Source organism: Puma concolor, chromosome D4, assembly GCF_028749965.1.
Source record: "Puma concolor isolate L17-30 chromosome D4, mPumCon1.1.hap2, whole genome shotgun sequence".
Lineage (NCBI taxonomy): Eukaryota > Metazoa > Chordata > Mammalia > Carnivora > Felidae > Puma > Puma concolor.
This window is the reverse complement of record NC_141679.1, coordinates 85716326-85737979: the sequence shown is the minus strand read 5'-3', so window position 1 is coordinate 85737979 and position 21654 is coordinate 85716326.

Below are 21654 nucleotides of genomic sequence, written 5' to 3'. Positions count from 1 at the left end.
CCTTCCCTCCCGCACTGAGTCACCAGCCCAGCACTGAGCATCTCCTTTAGGGCTCTAGGTGTATCAAGGGAGACGCTGCCTTGATTTGCATGCAAATTGGTGCAGGGCTATGGGTACATATCACCATGGGTCCACCAGTGGGTGGCTCAGTTGGTGAAGCATCCCACTTTGGCTCAGGTCATGATCTCATGGTTCCTGAGTTCAAGAACCACATCAGGCTCTGTGTAGACAGCTCACAGCCGGGAACCTGCTTCAGATTCTGTGTGTGTGTGTCTCTCTCTCTGCCCCTCCTCTGCTCGTGCTGTCTCTCTCGCTCTCAAAAATAAATAAACATTAAAAAATGTTTAATTAAAAAAAAACTCCACAGACTGAGTGGCAGAAACAACAGACAGTTATTTTCTCACAATTCTAGAGGCTAGAAGTCCACAATCAAGGTGCCAGCAAATTTGGTTTCTGGTGAGGATTCTCCTCCTGGCTTGGGGAATGGCTGCCTTCTCACTGTGTCTTCACATGGCCTTTCCTCCTCACATGCAGATAGAAAATGAGAGAGAAACAGACCAATCTCTGGTGTCTCTTCCTTTTCTTCTATAAGGGCACCAGTCCTATTAGTTTAGGGCCCCACCCTTAGGACTTCATTTAACCGTACTTACTTCCCACAAGGTCCAAATATAACCACATTGGGGATTAGGACCTTAACGTATGAGTCTGGGGGGCAGGGCACATTTGAGTCCATGGCACTGTGGGATATTAGTGTGTACGTGTGTGTTTGCTCACGTGAATGTATACAAGTCTGTTCTGGCTTAATGCCCATGTGCCTGCCCGCTTGTGTGTTTGTGAGTGTCTTCATGCAGCTGGGGGGCAGTGGGGAGTGCACCTGCCAATCACCCCCTCCCACCTGAGGCCCAGCGCCAACAAAATCAAGTGTGGGCTCCTCTCTGCCGATCAAGATCTATAAATAAAGTTGTCTCCCTGGCATGTTCCACACCACACGCGGCTCTTTAATAAAATTGGCTGAGATTTGTGGATAAGCCTGAAGCAAAGTCAATGCTCGGTGTCAATCCCACGCTAAGAGGGGCCTTCAGGGGTCAAGCTGCTTCCTGTATATGATTCCATATCAAAGATATGTCAGCCGGGTGCTAACCAGCTTCCGGAGCGCAGGGAGACTTTGGGCTCTGACCAGGTTGACACTGGGGTCCTCTGGCTGGGGTGCCATGTAGTAAGTGGTGGGGGGGGGGGCAGGGACACTGCCAGACCCAGCTTTTCTAGGGACTCGGTTATTCCTCAGTGGCTTTGGGACTAACCCCGTCTTCCCTGTCAGAGCAGCAGGAAGGAGGGAGACCGCAGCTTCCCCTGGCCACTCTTTAAAACCTCCATCTTTCGGGTCTAGAACAGGGTCTGCACCCCTGTTTTGAGGGGTGCAGCCAGTGTCTTCCTAGCTCTCTACTACTCCAGAGAAGTGGAAAGGAGCCTCTTCCTAAAGCCACATGCACAGTCTTATGAAGGCACATTGGGGTCCCCAGGCTTCCCCAAGCTCCCAGCTAATGGCTGAAGTAAGCTGGGTGCACAGAATAGCTGAGGGTTTCTGTCCACTCCAGGCCACTCGGGGAGGAAGAACATCTAATAGGCATGCTGGCCACACTCAGTGAGGCAGAAAGAGGGGAAATCAAAAGAAGTTTGGTTTAATTAAGTATCAGGAAAGATTTATGCAACTTCCTCTCCTTGTCATAAATATTAATGAGGGCAGTCAGCAGCCAGCTCCTACAGCATCCCCTAGCCAGCTGGGGGAGCTGAGGATGGGGCTGGAGGTGAGGAGGGCAGCAGCTGCCCCTACACACACACACACACACACACACACACACCACGGGCAGATGGTGGGTGAAGTCCCCTGCCAAGCACCTGGCCACTTGGACCACCTGAACCTCGAGGAGGCCCAGGAAAGGGAGCCAGCCCCTTCTTGCCTCCAGTCAGACTGGATTTGGGGGCAGGGCCCCCCCCCACCCCCCGCAGCCAGTCTTGCCCTTCCCTTTCTTATGGCTGAGTCAGCTCCGGCCTGAGGGGAGGCAAGAGGGTGACTGTGAGTGATGGTGTGGGAGTGTCTGGGGGACCAAGGGCAGCATCCCAGGCTCAGGGGGGCTGGGAGTGGAACCGAGGGTAGTGGTTCACCTCCCCAAAGCGGGAGCTCGGATGGTGAGGGAGCTAGCTACCTGCCAACCCATTATGAGTGGCCGGCACCCTCTCTAACTCATGTATTCCTAACTCAATACGCCACCTCCGGCTTCTCCACACACATGGATTCTCCTACATTCTATTGGCCAAAGCAAGTTTCAAGACAACCTGGAGTCAAAGAGAAGGAAACAGAGCCACCTCCTGATGGGAGGAGCTGCAGAGCCACATGGCAACGGGCATGAATACAGTGATGGGTGAAGAACAGAACTGGGGGGGCGGTGGGCATGTTTCCAATCTCACCCTCTAAACCTCCAGACTCTCCAAACCCCACTGTGGCCAGACCACCAGGTGTCATTTCGACAAAGAGTGACCAAGCCCCCAATATTTGGCCTGTCACCTTTCCCACATCACCGTAGGAGAGGCTCCCACAATCCAGTCCCTCTTCCTTCCAGCCCCACCTCCACTGCTCATTCCCCATTGCTGCTCCACCTCCAGGGACTCTTCTGAGCTGCCATGTGGACCACGGGCAAGGGAAGGGGGTTGGCAGATATGTGTCAAGGTCCAGTTCTGGGACTGGCTAGGACAAGGAAGTCAATGCCTCCTTCCTGCAGCCCCAACCTACTGCTTCGGGCAACCTCCCGGAGGACTGCAACCTCTGTGCCAGATGCACTTGGTATTTGGATCAGCGGTGGGTAAGAGATCCCTGCCAAGCCACCTGCTGAATGTACCTGGTGCAGTCAGCCAGTATAGGCACAGCCACTGCCACTCCCCCTCCCCAGAGACACTGTGGGGTGTGCGCCTGACCCCTACCCTTTCCAGTGTGCCAGAAGTTGAGAAGGCGGCAGCCCAGAACCTGTCCCACAGCCAGACTGTGGGAGCCCAGATGCCAAGACCCTGGTGAGTGCTCTATTATCCTTTCAGACTCCACGTACAAAACACAAAGATAAAATGATGCAGAATTTCAAGACAGCAACACAGAGCAGTGTCTTTTTAGCCACAGATTCAAGAAGCAGCTTGGCTTTGCTGATGTCTCTCTCTTTTGGAGTATGTTTGGGGTGGAGAAAGGGAGAGAAACCACAATTAAACATGGATCTTTTTCCTCATGTACCCATTATACACATATAGGTTTTGAGGGAAAAGGTCATTAATTTAACTGGTAAGTAATGAACTAATTTTTGAAACACTACTTTATACTAAACATGTATGTGTGTTTTTAAATATAGAGACAGATGAAACAATGCACAATGTGCATGACATTTTAGAAACAATAAATATTCCCTTGCTTGCAAGAGGCCACTCTAGGCTATGCCCCCTGATCTTTGGGAATATTTTATATTCTCTTGTGCTTAAGGGTCACTTGGATGAAAAGGTTTAACCCATCCACCTAGTGGGTTTTTTTTTTAATGTCTGTTTACTTTTGAGAGAGAGAGAGAACACGCAAAGTGGGGGAGGGGACAGAGAGAGACAGAGGGAGACAGAATCTGAAGCAGGCTCCAGGCTCTGAGCTGTCAGCGCAGAGCCCCACACGGGGCTCGAACTCAAACTCACAAACCGTGAGATCGTGACCTGAGCTGAAGTCGATACTTAACCCACTGAGCCACCCAGGTGCCCCCACCCACCTAGTGTTTTACTAGAGTCATACAGACCTTGGTTCAAGCTCCTGTTCACCTCCTCCCTGAAACTTACTGTTTTCATCTTTGAAATGAAGTACTTCAATTCAACTTTAATTCCAATCGTAAGATAATAAAGTGACTTTACAACGGGGCTGTGTTTCACTCATCCTTGTATCCTTTGTGCCTATTACAGTGCCTGGCACACTGTAGATGCTCAATCAGTAACTGTGGAATAAAATTAAGTTGCAATCTGGCTAGTATCTCTGAAGAATAAATTTCTGAAAGTGAAGTTTCTAGGCTAAAAGGTATGTGCTTTTTAAAAAGTATTTTATTTTTACTTTGGAGTAGTTTTGGGTTTACAGCAAGATTGAAAGGAAGGTACAGAGATTACCCACATATGCCCCGCCCTCACACATGCACAGTCTTCCCCATCAACAACATTTTCCACCAGAGTGACACATCTGTGACCGTTGGTGAACCTGTACTGACACATGATAATCATCCCAATTCCATAGTTTACATTAGGGTTCACTCTTGGTGTTGTACATTCTATGCTTCTGGATACCTATAGAATGACATCAATCTATCATTATAGTATCACACAGTATTTTCACTTCTCTAAAAATCCTCTGTGTTCTATTTAGCCATCCCCTCAACTCCAACCCCCGGCAACCACTGACCTTTTTACTGTCTCCATAACTTTTGCCTTTTCCAGAATGTCATACAGTTGGAATCATACAATATGTAGCCTTTTCAGATAGCCTTCTTTCCTGTAGTAGTGTATACACTTAAGGTTCCTCCAAGTCTTTTCATGGCTTGTATCTCATTTATTTTTATCGCTGAAAAATACTTCATTGTCTGGATATAACACTACATTTATTTATCCATTTGTCTACTGAAGGACATCTTCGTGGCTTCCAGGTTTTAGAACTTATGAATAAAGGTGCTGGAAACATCCACGTGCAGGTTTTTGCGTGGACATAAATATTCAACTCTTTTGGGTAAATACCAAGAAGTGTGATTGCTGGATCCTAGAGTAAGAGTGTGTTTTGTTTCATTAAAATTAAAAAAACAAAACAAACAAACAAAAAAAGCCAAACCAACTTCCAAAGTGGTTGCAACACTTTGCATCCCCACCAGCAGTGAAAGAGACTTCCTGCTGCTCCACACCCTCACCAGCATTTGGTGGTGGTGTCAGTGTTCCAGATTTTGGCCATTCTAGTCGGTGTTTAGTGGCATCTCACTGTTGTTTTATTTGTGCTTCCCTGATGATACAGGCTGTGGAACCAGTATGTACATTTTTAACTTAAGAAGATTTTCGCCAAATTACTTCCTACAGATATTTTATGTATTTATTGTTTTCTCACACCCATCTTGTGTTATCAAGATTTTGATGTTTGACATTCTCATAGATGAAAAGGGGTATGTTGCCTCAGATGTTTACTTCTGTTATGAGCAGGATTGGGCATCTTTTCATTTGTTCAAGAACGACTTGAATTTGTCTTCCTAGGTCACTGCCTCTACAATCTCTTTGCCCTTAGCTCTTCTAGTCAGTCGTCAGGTTTTTAAAGCTCATGTGTAGACATTCTTTATGCTAACGAAATTAGTTGTTTATTGATCTACATGCTGCAAATTCTTATCCCAGTGTATTGTCTTCTCATGCTGTATTTGTCTTGCACATTAAAAATTATTTTATTTCAATTCAACAACTTTTTTAATGGTTTCTAGATTTTATGTATTTAGAAAGCTCTCTCATAAGATTTTTTAAATCTCTATGTTTATATTATTGTTCATGTTTTTCAACTTTTTATATTTAAAAAGTTACATATGAGCTTCATGGAGTTCATTTTGATGTAAAGAGTGAGGTAGGGATCTAAGCTAACTTTTTTCAGATGGTTGCCCAGTTATCCCAATACCATTTACTAAATAGCCCATCATTTTCCTCCCTTAAGAAATGCTGCCTTTTTCTTATGCTAAATTCTCATAAGGGAGGGAAAGGGAGAGATGAGAATGTAGGGAGTAGTAGTTTTATCAGAGCAGAGACTCATGAGTTGAAACAGCAGCAGGAATGAGTGTCAAGGTAGGAAAACATGAGCTATAATTAGCCAATTGTTGGAGGCTCAGTGTGAACATCTGTGAGTTAAAGACTCCATGAAAACCCAGTCATAGGGGACCCCAACACTTTTATCAACTCTAGGAGGTCAACCAGGTTCTCAGAGTAAATATTGGAGAAAAATCCCTCCTGCTTCTGGCAAGGAAAGGAGAAAAATGAACCATTTTGAAATATGCCAAGTACTCTGACCTTAAGAGAAATGAGTTAACCAGAGCCCAAATGAGCTGGGGAAGGGAAATACCCAATTCTTTACCCATCCTGTCTCACCTAAACAGGAAAAAAAACCCCTGAGAAATACTTGTGGAGTTCAGAGTCCAAAGGAACAGGCTCTTTAAAACTTGAGACGTGGGGTGCCTGGATGGCTCAGTTGGTTAAGCATCTGACTTCAGCTCAGGTAACAATCTCACGGCTCGTGAGTTTGAGCCCTGCGTCAGGCTCTGTGCTGACAGCTCAGAGCCTGGGGCCTGCTTCAGATTCTCTGTCTCCCTCTCTCTCTGCCCCTCCTCACTCACTCTCTCTCAAAAATAAATAAATATTAACAATAACAACAAAAAAGAAATCCCAAAAGACACTGAGTGAAGACAGGGAAACAGCTTCCTTTGGAGGAACAAAGTTAAGAATTACATCTGACTTCTCTTCAGAAACCATGCCAGAAAGAGACTGCAGTCAATATTTAAAGTGTTAATAGAATTAAAAAAACACCAACATAGAATTACATATCCTGCGAAATTATCCTTTAAAAGTGAAGGAGAAATAAAGACTTTCTTGGACAACCCAAAATTGAGGCAATCTGTTGCTAGTGACTTTTCTTGTAAGAAATGTTAAAAGAAGTTCTTTAGAGAGAAGGAAAATGATATAGGCCAGAAAAGGTGGGGAGTTACCTGTGCATCAGTCAGCTATTGCCACAATAATGCTATGGAACAAACCACTTCTAAACTATATGGATGAAAACAACAATTATCCAGACTAATTCTGGGGGCCAAGATGGAGTAAGAGGTCCCTAAGCTCACCTTGTCCCACAGATACAACCAGGTAATACATCAGTGTAAATAACCCAGAAAATGACCCAAAGACAGGTAGAACAAACTCTATAACCCAAGGTAGAGAAGGGGTCACATCAAAGAGGATGGAGAAGGTGGGAAGGGCGAAGACATGGTGGGGAACTAAAAGGACCTTGGCCACTTGTGGGTGGGAGGGAGCCAAGAACCCAGAGAAGTGAGAGAGACAGATTATCATACCAGGGAGCTCTGTGCAGGGAAGATAAATCCCCAAAACATTTGACTGAAAACTAGAGGGGCCGAATTTTGAGAGTTCTCACAACCAGAAAGACTTAAAGCCTACAATTTTAAAAATCAGTGGGCTCAGCTCTGGAAGAGTCCAGAGGGTAATAGGAACCTGAGTCTCTATCCTTAAAGAGACGGCACAACAGCCCACATACAGGTAGAAACAGCAGTTTGTAGAACGCCTAGGGCACACAGGAGGGAGAATTATTTATGCACCTCTGAGCATGTGCCAGAGGGGCAGGGTTTGTGGAGGGGCTTCTCCAGGAACAAAGAAGTTGGTAGGTGCCAACACCTTCTCCTGCCCCCTAGCATAACTTCCTTACACCAAGCCAAGTCCCCTGCGGTTTAGCAAATTCAGCAAATTCACCTTTCCCAGTCACATCTGCCTCAATCCTGGTGCTATAGATCTCCCTCCCCCCAAAGATTGGTACATTTCTTGCCAACACTGTGGCCCTCATGTTCTTTAGGACCTCAGTCCTGGCAGCAGAGGCAGCTGTGGGCCCTGTGGAATCCCTAGACACTCATTAAAACTGCACACCCCACCTCAGTCAAACACAGCCCAAAAGAGGCAAAGAGAGACTCTGCAGACTACCATACTGAAGGAAAAAGCAGCCAGGACACAACATTATGCAACACACACATATGCTGCACATGCAACACATACAGGTGACACCCCTGAAGTATCAGGTTCTGTTGAACAGAGGATACTGCACTGCAGGGTACTACTTCAGGACCTCTTCTTTCTAAGTCCATAACTTTCAAAAGCAGGAGACATAACTGACTTTTCTAACACAGAGAAACATAGTTAGACACAATGAGGAGACAAAGAACTGTGTCCCAAATGAAGGAATAGGATAAGATCACAGCAAGAGACCTAAGCAAAGTGGATATAAATAATATGCCTGATAGAGAATTTCAAGTAATGATCATTAAATATACTCACTGGACTTGAAAAAAGACTGGGGGACATCAGTGAGACTCTTGACAATGAGATACAAAACAAAAATGAATCATTCATAGATATAGAAAACAAGAAATAGAATTTAAAACACACTAGATGGAATAAATAGCAGGCTAGAGGAAGTAGAGGAATGAATTAATGAGCTGGAGGACAGAGTAATGGAAAATAAGCAAGCTAAGCAGATAAGAGAAAAAAAATCACACAAAATGAGAACAGACTTAGAGAAGTCAGAAATTCCATCAAGCATAATAACATTCGCATTACAGGGATCCCAGAAAATGTATTTGAAAAAATAATAGCTGAAAACTCCCCTAATCTGGAGAAGGAAACAGATATCCAGATCCAGGAGGCACAGGAAGCCAACAAAATCAACCCAAGGTCCACACCAAGACACACAGTAATTAAAATGGCAAAAAGTAGTGATAAAGAGGGAAATATAAAAGAAGCCAGAGAAAAGACAGTTACATACAAGGGAAACCCCATTAGGCTACCAGTGGATTTTTCAGTAGAAACTCTACAGGCCAGAAGGGAGTGGCAATGATATATTCAAAGTGCTGAAAGGAAAAAACTCTGCAACCAAGAATACTCTATCCAGAAAGGCTATCATTCAGAATAGAAGGAGAAATAAAGAGTTTTCCAGACAAACAAAAGCTAAAGGAGTTCATGACCACTAAACCAGTCCTACAAGAAATGTAAAGGGGACTCTTTGAGTGGAAAGGAGAGACTGTAAGAAAAGTAAGCAGCAGAAAAGCAGTAAAAATAAGTATATCTGTAAAAACTGGCCAAGAAACTCACAAAATAAAAGGATGTGAAGTATGACACCATATACCAAAAACATGGGGTCAGGGAGAGAAGTAAAGAATGAGCTTAAACGTGGGGCACCTGGGTGGCTCAGTCGGTTAAGCGTCCGACTTCGGCTGAGGTCATGATTTCTAGGTTTGTGAGTTCAAGCCCCGTGTCAGTCTCTGTGCTGACAGCTCAGAGCCTGGAGCCTGCTTCGGATTCTGTGTCTCCCTCTCTCTGCCCCTTCCCTGCTAACAGTCTGTCTCTCTCTGTCTCACAATAATAAATAAATGTTAAAAAAATTTTTTAAAAGAATGAGCTTAAACATAAGCAACTTTCAAGTTAATAGACTGCTATATGCAGAAGATGTTATATACAAACTTAATGGTAACCACAAATCAAAAAACAGTAATAGATATGCAAAGAATAAAGAGAAGGAATCCAAACATATCACTAAAGAAAGCCAGCAAACTCCCAAAAAGAGCAAGAGAAGAAAGGATCAGAGAGGAACTACAAAAACAATCAAAAACAGCAATAAATACATACTTATCAACAATTCTTTTGAATGTAAATGGACTAAAGGTTCTAATCAAAAGACCTAGGGTGACAGAATGGATAAAAAACCAAAAAACAAGTCCCATCCATATGCTGCCTACAAGAGACTCATTTCAGACCTAAAAACACATGCAAACTGAAAGTGAGGGGATAGAGAAATATCTATAATGCAAATGGATATCAAAAGAAAGCCAAAGTAGCAATACTTATATCAGACAAAATAGATTTTAAAACAAAGACTGTAACAAGAGACAAAGAAAGACACTATAAAATAATAAAGGGGACAATCCAACAAGGAGATATAACAATTGTAAATATTTATGCACCTAACATGAAAGCACCCAGATATATTAAACAGTTAATAACAAACACAAGTAATTAATTGACAGTAATACAATAACAGTAGGGGACTTTAAATGCCCACTTGCATCAATGCATAGATCATCCAAATAGGGAATCAAAAATGAAAGTGACTTTTGACACCCTAGACCAGGTGGATTTAACAGATATTCAAAACATGCAGTTGTAAAACAGCAAAATACATCATTTTCCAGTGCACATGGAACATTCTCCAGAAGAGATCACATATTAGGCCAAAAAAGGAGTCTCAACAAACTCAAAAAGATCGAAGTCCTAGCCACAGCAATCAGACAACAAAAATAAATAAAAGTCATCCAAATTGGTAAGGAAGAAGTAAAACTTTCCTATTTTCAGATGACATGACACTATAGAAAACCCAAAAGACTCCACCAAAAAACTGTTAGAACTGATAAATGAATTCAGTAAGGCTGTGGGATCCAAAATCAATGTATAGAAATCTGTTCTATTTCTATACAGTAATAATGAAGCACAAAAAGAAATGGAAAGACATTCGATGCTCATGGGCTGGAAGAACAAATATTGTTGAAGCGTCTATACTACCCAAAGCAATCTAGAGATTAAGTGCAATCCCTATATCAAAATACCAACAGTTGTTTTCAGAGAACTGGAACAATCCTAAAATTTCTTTGGAATCACAAAAGACCCCAAATAACCAAAGCAACCTTGAAAAAGAAAAACAAAACTGGAAGTATCACAATTCCAGACTTCAAGTTATAGTACAAAGCTGTAGTAGTTATCAAAACAGTATGATACTGGCACAAAAACAGACACACAGATCCATGGAACAGAAGAGAAAGCCCATAATAAACCCACAATTATATGGTCAATTAATTTTCGATAAAGGAGGCAAGAATATGCAATAGGAAAAAGACAGACTCTTCAACAAATGATGTTGGAAAAACTGGACAGCTACATGCAAAAGAATGAAACTGGACCACTTTCTTTCACCACACACAAAAAATAAACTCAAAATGGATTAAGAACCTAAATCCATTTTGGGTTTGAGATCCCAAACCATAAAAATCCTAGAAGAGAGCACAGGCAGTAATTTCTCTGACACTGGCCATAGAAACATCTTTCTAGGTAAGTCTCCTGAGGCAAGGGAAACAAAATAAAAAATAAGCTAGGGGACAACATCAAAATAAAAAACTGCACATCAAAGGAAATAACCAACAAAACTAAGACAACCTACTGGATGGGAGAAGATATTTGCAAATGACATATCCGGTAAAGGGTTAGTATCTAAAACATATAAAGAACTGCTACAACTCAATGCCCAAAAAACAAATAATCCAATGTAAAAATGGACAGAAGGGGTGGTTCAGTCAGTTAAGCATACAACTCTTGATCCTGGCTCAAGTCATGCTCTCACGGTATGAGCCCCATGTCGGGCTCTGCGCTAACAGTGCAAAGCCTGCCTGGGATTCTGTCTCTCCCTCTCTCTGCCTCTCCCCTGCTCATGCTCTATAAATTAATTAATTAATTAAAACTAAAAAATGAATAAAAATGGACAGAAGATATGAAAAGACATTTCTCCAAAGAAGACATACAGATGGCCAACAAACACATGAAAAGATGCTCAACATCGCCCATCATAAAGGAAATGCAAAACTACAATGAGATATCACCACACCTGTCAAAATAGCTAAAAGAAAAAAGTCAAGAAACAACAAGTGTTGGCAAGGATATGGAGAAAAAGGAACCCTCTTGCACCATTGGTAAGAAAGCAAATTGGTGCAGCCATCATGAAAAACACCATGGGGCTTCCTCAAAAAAATTAAAAATAGAACTATCCTACAATACAGTTATTATACCACTGGGTATTTACCCAAAGAATATAAAAACACATATCCAAAGGGATACAACATGCACCCCTATGTTTACTGCAGCATTTTCAATAGCCAAACTATGGAAATAGCCCAAGTCTCCACCAGGTGATGAATAAAGATGTGAGGTGTGTGTGTGTGTGTGTGTGTGTGTGTGTGTGTGTGTGTGTGTGTATGTCTCTGTATATGTATACACACACATGTGCACACAATGGAATACTATTCAGCCATAAAAATGAAACCTCGCCATTTGCAACAATATGGATGGATCTAGAGAGTATAATGCTAAGCAAAATAAGTCAAAGAAAGACAAATACCACAGGATTTCACTTATCTGTAATTTACAAAACAAAACAAATGAGTAAATGGAAAAAGGAGAGAGACAAACCAAGAAACGGACTCTTAACTACAGATGGTTACCTGAGGAGAGGCAGGTGGGAGGAAGGATGAAATAGGTCAAGGGGATTAAGAGTACACTTATGTTGATGAGCACTGGCTAATATACAGAACTGCTGAATCACTCTATCACACACCTGAAACTAATATAAGACTGTATGTTAACTACACTGGAATTAAAAGAAACTTAAAAAAAAAACAACAATCATCCATTCTTGTTTACATGTCTGTATGTCATCTGGGCACTGGCTGATCTCATGTTGGCTTGGCAGGTCTTGGGTCCAAGCTGCAGGTAGGTCCAGGTGTGTTCCAAGTGTCTCTCATCTCCTGGACTAGTAGACTAACTGGGGTATGTTTTTCTCATGGTGATGGCAGTATCATATGAAGGCAAGCAAACTGTACAACTCATTTCAAACATCTGCTCTTAAAACATCGACTCACATTCCACTGGCCAAAGCAAGGTGTATGGCTGAACGCAATGCCAAGGGGCAAGACATACACTCTCTCCCTATGAGGACGTGATGAAGGTGTAGATGTTAACTATACAACGGAAGAGTAAAGATTTGGGCCCAGAATTCAATCTAATTCACTTTACCTTGCCTATTTCGTTTTATGGAGCTAGCGGAATCTGAAGACAATGCTGAAGGGAGATAATACAAAAATAATGGTGTGGATGAGCCTAACTTATGAATTTAGATGTGAAAATGTTTTAAAATTTTGTCAATTAGGTGTATCTGGGTGTCTCTGTTGATTAAGCATCCGACTCTTGATTTTGGCTCAGGTCATGATCTCAGGGTCATGAGATCAAGCCCCATGTCAGGCTCTGGGGCTGAGCATGGAGCCCACTCGGGATTCTCTCCCTCTGCCCCTCCCTCACTTGCATGCACGTGTGTGCACTTTCTCTCTCTAAAAAAAAATAAAAAATAAAAATAAAATAAGCGATGATATTCCTAAAACGATCTTTTACAACGAAGTATGATTTATCCCATAATTTTAAGCATTATTTATATGTAAGAAATCCATTCACATAATATATGCTATCAGAAGGACCAATAAAAAAAAGATATAACCTCACTGAACGCAGAAAATACATAGAATAAAACCTGACACTCATTACTAATTTTTATAAACTCTTTAAAAACCAGGAATAGGAAAATATTTGTCGAACACAATAAAGAATACTTATGTTAAAACAACAATGGAATGTGTATATGGGGACATAAGAGACGTCCTGTAAAATGAAGAACAAAACAAGCATGACTACTTTCATTTTTATTCCACATTTTTTTTGCTCAATGAAATAAAATATGTGAACAGAGATAAGTGGTCTAACTATTTAAAAGGAGAAGATGAGACCATCATTATTTACAGATGATACAATTACATACCTAGAAAACATAAAAGTATCAACTGAAAAACTCTCAGGATAAATGAGCAGTCAAATACAAGACAAATATTTGAAAATCAATGATTTTTCTATATGCTAGCCATAACCAGTTATACGGTATAATAGAAAATAGATTCTATTTACAATAGCAATAAACACATAAAATATTTAGCAGTAACCATAAAAAGAATTGTGCAGAAATTATATGTGAAAAATGCTCCAAACCCTTCTTCAGAGATACAGAGGATTAGAAAAAAACAGAAAGGTATACCACGCCCAAGAGTTAAAAGATGAAATGTTGCCAAGATATGACTTCTTCCCAAATTACCGTATAGGTTTAATAGTGTTCCATTCAAAAGAGAAAGTGGGTTGGACCGACTTGAGAAGTAATTCTAGAGTTCATCAGGAAGAATACACTTCTGAGTATACATATTTTGAAAAAAGTGAGGTAAAGCGGTCACTAGCCCCATCCAATAACAAAACTTATTGCACAGTGCAATGATTTTAAGAATTTATTGTTACTGTATTTGACAAGACACCTCGTCAGAACATGATAAACAAGTTGGAAACAGGCTTTACTAATAAGAACTTACATGTAAGAGGATACATTAAGATCTAAGTTCTATTAACATAGAAGTTGCATTTGGTTGAATGCAACAGAAACCTGACTCTTAGGGTTTAACCACTCACTGCACGAGGGCATGGTTTCTCTCATTAAAACAAGCCGGCCAAGAGTGGACAATTCAAAGATGATGCAGTTATTTCAGGAGTAGAGTTTCATCCTTCCTCCATCATGCCTAGAGTGTGCCTTTCATCCTGAGCTGGCAAAAATGGCCACTCCACCTTTATCATAGATGCTAACAGGGGCGCCTGGGTGGCTCAGTCGGTTAAGCGACTGACTTCAGCCCAGGTCATGATCTCACAGTTTGCGGGTTCGAGCCCCGCGTTGGGCTCTGTGCTGACAGCTCAGAGCCTGGAGGCTGCTTCAGATTCTCTGTCTCCCTCTCTCTCTGCCCCTCCCATGCTTGCACTCTCTCTCTCTCAAAAAAAAAAAAAAATAAACATTAAAAAAAATTTTTTTTAAGAAGGAGAGGGAAGGGGAAGGGAAGAAAGGAAGGAGAGGAAAGGACGAAGTAGCCATATCTATACTGAGAAGGAGAACTCCCCTAGAAATCTCCAACAGACACCCACTTTATCTCATTGACCAAAAGTGAGTCACACAGCCGCCCCAAACTGTAAGGGAACCTGGGAGAAACACTTTTCCAAACAAAATTAAGATTCTGTTGATAAGAAGAAGTGTTAAGTGTTATAGATAAGCAGCAATCTCTGCCATAGAAAATATCTAAATCATTGTGAGATGGAAGGCTAGGAAAGAGTAACTATTTAATGATGTTAGAGAAACTGCCTAATATGTTTGGTAAAAAAACAAAAAACAAAACAAAAAAAAACCCTCAGGTTAAATTTTTATCTTATACCAAATTGGGGCACCTAAGTGGCTCAGTCAGTTAAGTCTCCGATTTGGGCTCAGCTCATAAACTCACAATTCGTGGGTTTGAGCCCCACATCAGGCTCTGCGCTGACAGCTTGGAGCCTGAAGCCTGCTTCAGATTCTGTGTCTCCCTCTCTTTCTGCTCCTCCCCTGCTCGTGCTCTGTCTCTCTCTCTCTCAAAAAAAAAATAAACATTAAAAAACTTTTATTTTATACCAAACACAATTTCCACAGGATTTATAGAATTATACATTTTAAGTAAGCTCTACACCCAATGTGGGGCTTGAACTCACAACCCCAAGATCAAGAGTCCCATCCATGCTCTAATGACTGAGCCAGCCAGGCACCCCCAGATTTATGGAATTAAAGTAAAATAGGAAAATTAGAAGAATACATATGCAAATAAAGAGCATATTTAACTTCACTGAAAGGAGAAGGACTTTCTAGGCCTATTAGCCAAGAAATAAGTATCAAAGGAACATATTGATAAATTTCACTTAGAGACAATTTAATTCTGTAAGTTAAAAATTCCACTGATGAAATTAAAAGGCAACCAACGAACTGGAGAATCAGAAAAGGTTACTACCCTTATTACATATTACAATATGGATCAATAAGAGGGAAAATTAAGGCCCCCATAAAATAGAAATGTTAACAAAGGACCTGAGCCAACAACTCATGAAAGAGGAGACACAGTTCATAAAAACATATAAAACAACATGCTGTTTGGAATAAATTGGTTAACAATTCAGAAATACGCCAATTGTTGGGGGTTTTTTTCTCGCAAAAATATAAACCACACTTGCAGAAAACTTGGAAATGCAGACTAGCACGAAGAGAACAAAAACCAGTATGCTTCAGCAACTGAAAGACGATGGGATTTTTTGGGGATGTGTCATTCCACTCGTTTTTCGCATTAGTTCATTTTTCTCTATCGTGGTTCCTTTTGTGTCTTTCTTTTTTGGATTGCCCCACACTTCTGTGTACTTTCGTCAGCCCTTCCCCTAGCAGGGCACACTGCTGCTCCCCTCAACATCATCCTTCCACCAGGAAAAGCAAGGGGAAGAGTGCCTACCAGGTAAGCAGTGAGCTGAGTTTTCCACAGGAAGGACCATGTGGCTCTAACTCAACTGCAAAGGAGGCTCTCTGAGGGGGGAGCACTAGCCACCCGACATGCACTTACACCACTGCCACACAACTATGCTGACCCCCAGCACCGTACGGTTTTGCTTCTGTCGTCTTCGGTCGGTGCAAACGGTAAAAGTAAAGCCCTTGAGGATTCTGTTCATGCTGGACTTATCCACATATGGGTAATAATTATAAATTTTGTACAAAATACAAAATCAACCACCTAATGGCACTGCAAAGTGAACAATTTCAACCCCCTCACCCCCCCCCCCATGACAAGCTATTGTCCCAACATCGCTTACTGAATAATTTTTTTTTTAACTATTTGGGTCCATTTTTAGATTCTAGTCTGTTCCATTGGTTTTTTTTTTGTGTGTCTATTTATGCACCAGTACCAAACTGCTTTAATAGTGTAGCTTTAAAATGCTTTCCTAATATCTGGGAGGGCAAATGTATCAGTTGTATGTTGGGGTGTAATAAACAAGCCAAAACCTAATGGCTTCAAACACCAACTTCCTATTAAAATTAACTATTAAAATTAACAAGGATATGCTGCTGCTTAGAGTCTGAAATTAGCATCTTTACCCTACCCCTGAACAATGCAGGGGCCTTACAACACTTTAACTCGGACAAACTCATAAGCCACTTTTCTCCCATATTTTCTTCTTTCCTTTTGTAATCCTCACAAATTTGATATTCTTTTGTTGTTTTATATAACAAATATTTACTTAGTGAACCATATGTTCACCATTTTCTTTGCTCATCATTCCTATCTACATCTCAAACTTTCCTTTCTGGATCTTTTTTCTTCTTTTTTGAGGTACACTTTTTAGAAGATCCTATAAGGAAAGACTGTTAATATAGTCTCTGGGTTTCTATTTGTTTTAAAATGCCTTTGATACTATCTCTTCAAATATTACCTCTCCCTCCATTCTCTTATCATCTCCTTCTTTGTACTTTGAATCAATGTGATTTTAGATTTAAATTGTGATGTTAAGACCAATCAGAGTTCTGGTGTCGTCAGCCTGATCACACATTAAAGAGTGCGCCATTAGCTTGACTTCGATCACTGGTTGCTTCGGTTTCAGAGCGTCTATCTCAGCAGGTGGAATGTTCTGCCTCTTTGCTCTTTCCTCCAACCCTCAGTGCTTCTCTGAATCAGGGCAGGAAGTAGGGGCTGACCCACACAGGTCCGACCTCCTGTGTCATTTCCCAGCCTCCTGTGTCAGCAGCACTCCAGCTGGATAAGCCCAACGGGAGGCACCGGCAGGAGACTGGGAGGCTGCTCTCCCTCTCTCCTTCAGATCTGTCTCCATCATCGCCTGCATATTTTTGCTGCCTCTCTCTGGACCACAGTGCCCCATGGGTCCTAGCCTCCTCTTAGCGACCTCTGCCTTCAGTCTCTAGCAATATACCTCTTCCCTTTGTCCCTCCCATGGTGGCAGCTGCTTGCTACTGTCGACATCTGGTTTCTGTTTGGTTTCTCAGCTCTTCCATCACATGGGCAACCAATTCCCCTGGTAAATTTCCTGACACCCAGAGCGATTTCTTTTTCCTTCCTGAACCTCAAGAAGTACTACATTGGTTTGGTTTTTAAAAAGAAAAAAAAAAAGAGAAAGTTCTTTATGCTCTAGAAGAATCTTAAAGCACTGATGTTATCTGCTTTTAAGCCCAAATGAATAAATTTGCCTGGACCTTGAGCTTTTTAAAGTGGGATACTAGAAAAACTTCTCAGGATTTCCTAAGGTTGTTGATCTATGTAGGTTATAGGTTATTTTTAAAGAAGAAAAACATTAAATATCAGATCACCCCTTAAAACTATAGATGTGGATACTATCTTTTCTATAAAAATACATGTAAAATGTTTTTTTGTCTTATTTTTAATAGCAGATTGGCCTGCCTCCAGGTTTGGCTCAAGCCCAAAGTATCTTTTGGGGTGATTAGAGGGATTGTCTCAGGATCCAAAGCCAGCATTAAAGACCATACAACCATGAGTTGACTAAACCTAGTCACAACAGCTGTTGGAATTTATGATGTCAGTTGTGTTGGCATTAAGACTAAGTTAATAAGAGAGAGCTCTCTTAACCTGCGAGTTCCTGACCTATTCTCTCCAAAATATTTCCTCTCACACCTCCAACTGCAAAATGTATTTCTAGAATTCCAGGAGCCACTGTTAAAAGAATCATTACTAACTTCTGCCATACATTTTTATATACATAAACCATCATGATCACTTTCACCGGTACACAAACTCCGTTTATATCATTAATTTATTCATGAATTCATTAAACATTTACTGAGCAAAGGCAGTGCCAGGCAATGTCCTAGACACTGGGGCTGTGGTGACAACCACCACAGACCCTGCCTCTGCCCTTGTGGAATTTACGATCTCACAGGGAAAAGAGAATTGACCGCGTTACTGTAATTTTTGGTAAATGCTTGGAAGTCAAAGTCCTGGATGGTGGGGTTGAGGGTGGGTCAAAGGAGGCTTCCTCAAGTAAGTGACATTTATGCTTAGACTCAAGGATGAGCAGGAGCTGAGCAGAGGGGGTCATGTGTGTGGAGGTTATCTCAAGGAGAAAAAGAATTTAGGGCAGAAGATGCTAAACTGGAACCATGGTTTTCTCTCCGCAAGCCCTCTTTATTAAAAACACTTTTTAAATGAAAAACATCCTAAGTGGAAAGACCAGGAAGGAAGGAAGGAAGGAAGGAAGGAAGGAAGGAAGGAAGGAAAAGAAAGAAAGAGAAAGAGAAAAAGAGACAGAGAAAAGAACAAAACCAGTAACATCTATCTAAGAACAGGACCCAACTCTTGCCATCACGTTTAACTGTGTGCCTTTAGCTGGATGACCAGACTTCTCTGAGCCTCCAATTCCTCCTCCATATAAGAGGTTCATGTTAGCACCCTGCCAGGCTGCCATGAATATGGAATAATACCAAGTTTATGCAAGTGCCTCGTAGCTGAGGATGGATCACCTCCGCGTGTAGGAGTATTTTTTTTTATGGCTATTTACATTTGTTAACCCGATTTCTATGAAGAACTACTTGGGAACTGCAGCCAGAGAGTTCGTGATCTAAGGCTGCCAGAAGCCAGAAATTCAGGGACCTGGGCCCAAGGACGGGGGACCCCCAGGGCTCCCAGTCCGCCCCACCCCACCCCACCCCCAGCATCCACGAGCTTTCCTCGCTCCTGTATATGAATGAGGTGATCTTTCAGCTGCCCTTTGTCTTGGAAAAAAATTAATTCTCATTTGCATTACCTCGTCTAAATGTCACCCACCGATATTTTGTTAGACATTAGCGGCGCTGGCAGGGAGGGCCGCGGGGTAATTGTGTTCTGCCTGGTGCTGGGATTTACATAATTTCAGACAGCAATTAAAGAATCCTGGGGAATTTTTTTTTCTCTTTTCCAACCTCTCCTACAAAGAAAGTGTTCGTTTACATTAAGCGCTCAGCTCCTCGCTGTTCATTTGCATAAAATTAAAGGTTTTTGTGTTCCCGAACAGCAGGGTAACATTTAAAATTCCGTTTTAAAAAGCTCACCTTACAATAATAAAATGTTAATATCATTTCATAGGCAATGCAACGTTGCCAGATGCCTTTCACTTCCAACTTGTACCCACTGCTAACTGGTTGTCCCCTTTCCCTCTCCACCCCTCGCTTCCTCTCAGGCTTTGTCCACGCCTATCCTTCCCCCCAGGTCTCCTCCTCGGCCTCACCTAGTCTCTCTCTTAACCTCTCCTTTTCTCGTTCCCCTTTATTCCTTTTCTAAGTGGAACCCAAATGTCCTCAATCCTCATCAGCCCCGGGGCCGAGAACGAAGTCAAGCTTCCGTGATCATCCCGGGAATAATGGCAGCGAGCTCCGCTGCCAGTTCCTCAAGAGATCCTGTTTCTCCACTGTTCTCCAGGTTACCACCCGCCCAGCCCCACAGTCCAGATGTCCTGGACCCCCCAAAACCGGAGTCACTGCTGATTACTCTCACCTCTCCGCAAGCTTCCGCAGCCACCATGGATGCCTGTGACGCCCCACAAAGAGTCCTCCTCCGTCACTGCTATATCCCAATGCAGCCTGGGCCCCAAGCGTTCCTTCCGTTGGTTCATTCCTTCCTTCGCTCTCTACATCAAATGATGTGGAGATGATCGTGCTTGAAGGTGCTGACAGCAAGGACCCCTGCCAAGAACCTCTCTCCCCTCCCACTGCTCAGCCTGAGGGGAAGTCTAGGGCACCAGACAGGTGCGCTGGGCCCCAGCGCCCAGGACAAGCCTCTCGCCCCCCTCCCCAGGCCCTGCTGGAACTGTTTGCCATCTGGACCTCTTCAGTCCACCCCAGTCCACCAGACACAGTTTAAGAGCCTCCAGACTCCCAAAGGAGGCCAGGGTTGGGGGGGGGGGGTCCCGGATTCTTCTTTCCTGTGAGCATCCATGCACACGATGTCAGTTTTGTCACTTGGAGGGGCAATGGCTTCGCCCCACTCACCAAGTGTCTAACCCCAGCTGGCACCGGTTTCCAGGTGTAGACATAAGCATAGACAAAGGGCCTCAGCCAGAGATATGAGGGGAGAACCAGTTTTCTCACATGGAGAAGAGATTTACTAGCTAGAGGGAAAAGAAAAGAGAAGAGACAGGGAATGAGCCTCACCAATAGTGCAGAGACAAAGGGAACCTAGATAGAGGCAGCCATGTCGGGGAAGCGGAGGTAAGGAGGTGGCAAGGGTGGGGGTTGGAGCCACAGAAAGATGACATCCATCCCCTCTCAGTCCACAGATGGAGAGCTCAGGATCAGGAATGATGCTGAGATACAGAAAAAGAATGACAGTTTTGTTTGGTGCAAACCAGTTTTAGAACCGTTATTCATACCCACAACAAACAGGTTAAGTGTTTAATGTGACAGAGGCTCTAAGGGATGAGAAGGCATTAACTAAGTGGGATGGGGGTGAATGCACTCATTCCAGGAGAGGGCTCAGCCTTTGCGAAGGTTCTGAGGAGGAAGAAGTGCAGCTTGCTGAAGACCCCAAGGTAGGAAGGTGAGGCACGCGGAGCACAGAAAGCGAGAGGAGAGGCATGCAAAAACCAAGAAAGTACAGCCCCTACACAGGAGAAAAAGCTGTTACTAGGAACTGTTAGGTTCTGTGGGAACCTAGACACTGGACGTACTAGACAAAGGCTCTCAATCGGCTATTTTAAATATGGCCAAAGAGCTCACGGAAGCCACGTCCAAAGAACCAAAGGAAACCATGAGAATGATCTCTTGCCAAATAAAGAATACAAATAAAGACATAAGTGTTTAAAAAAAAAACAAAAAAAACAAACAGAGATGCCGGAGTGGAAAAGTACAATAAGAGAAATGAAAAATTCACTAGAGGGGATCAATAGCAGATTTGAGTCGGCAAAAGAAACGATCAGCAAATCTGCAGATATGTCCACTGAGATTATTCAGTCTGTGGAACAAAAGAAACAAAGAATGAAGGGGCGCCTGCTGGGCGGCAGGAGGTTATTATCAGTCGGTTGGGCATCCAACTTCAGCTCAGGTCATGATCTCGCGGTTTGTGAGTTTGAGCCCCGCGTTCGGCT